Raw genomic sequence first — 1,684 nt, forward strand, 5'->3', positions numbered from 1 at the left:
GCAGTATTCTATTTCAATTTTCAAGGAATTTTTGTTATTGGTTTCACACTTTTTGAACTGCCCCATCCTGTTTACTCTCTTTACCGAGTTGCATTTCCTCACCATCGACTGAGTGTGTATTATGTTCACACTGAGCAGGAACGATTCGAACCACATTTACAGCGTTGTAGACCAACATTTTACTAACATAGCGAATGATATGCTGAAGCCAAGAAAAAAGCCCGCAAGCTGTGCACATCCACCAGGTGAAATGAAGCTTGATGACTGCGCAAAGAATCAAAATGTGGCCATCTCTTTTCTGTCGGAGAAGGACTCAATGGCAATAATAAATAGAAGTCGCAATAAGTCATCTTACCCCATATCTTTTATAGCTCCTCTTTTCCTATTTCACGATCATTTATTAAAGTTAAAGCACGATCATTCGTTGGTTCAGCTGCTGGTATCACGCTGGAATATGGAGAGAAAGCCCTGGTTCAAATCCTCGACGGCATTTTTGAACTTGGTAGCTTTGTTTTGGAAGTTTTCAAGGCGTTTTTGAACTTGGGTAGCTTTGTTGTGGAAGTTTTTAAGATTCCCATTTCATTGGCTAGGTCCTATCAAAGAAAGACTTTGGGATTTAGAGGCCACACCTCTTAAATAGTCAAGCGAGTTGAAAGAGGCATATTAAACTTGCACACTTACTTACCTATAGTGCGGTCAAAAATTCGTTGCGCAACTTATTGTCCAATATCTCATTAACTATCGAACAAAGGTTCTCCAATTTTTGCACAATGACTTGTATCAATTCGTCTTAACAGATCAACATTTTTGCAAACACCTGCTAGCTGTATTCTAGAAAATTCCGTAATAAATACTAATAAAAAATCGAAATGGGTGGTTTCTAAAGATTTTAAGATGTCTACATCTGAGGCAATGTTGCTTTAACTTTAAAAAGCAAGTTGGTCATGTGTTGCTTATCGGGACATTATCAAATCATTATGTTTATTGAACGCATGTTTTGAGAACCATTAGCGCAAAAAAATGTGTTCACTGTGAAATTAATTTCTTGTGACACGTTTTGCCACTAAAAATTGTCATTGATGAGCTGTGACGTCAGCCAAAGGCGTGATCAAAGATTCAAAATGTGTGTGAGAAGCGGGAAGTGCTGTGAACAATCTCATTTTACGTGTGACAGAGATTAGAAGTATTTTATGTAAATTTATATAAAGAAAAGTTTTTAAAATTCAACCACAATTGCTCTGGAAAAATTTGATTTAGTTAACACTAACTGATACAAACTGCTGTCCAAAGTATGGATGATATTGATTCACCCGTTAAAGAGATATTAACAATTTGAGAATAAGTTGCACTACGAATTTTTGACCGCACAATAGGCTACTCATTTTTTACCTAAACTAACCCTTCTCCCTCCAAAGGAGTCGTTGGGAGTTTGTTCAAATCGTTGAAAGGTGATTACACAGGTGCTATTAATGAGTGATTATTACTAAGCTTCCCATGGCTGTCTTTGTTTCATAGTTAAGGCCCGGGGTGCTTGTGGGACACCGCTGGAGGCCATACGAACACACACACACACACACACACACACGAACACACACACAAACACACACGTATACACACAAATAAACACACTCACACTCATATTATATGTAAGACACAAACACTCTCTCTCTCACTCTCTCTCTCT

The sequence above is a fragment of the Aplysia californica genome, unplaced genomic scaffold, assembly GCF_000002075.1.
Source record: "Aplysia californica isolate F4 #8 unplaced genomic scaffold, AplCal3.0 scaffold01220, whole genome shotgun sequence".
NCBI classification, from domain to species: Eukaryota; Metazoa; Mollusca; class Gastropoda; order Aplysiida; family Aplysiidae; genus Aplysia; species Aplysia californica.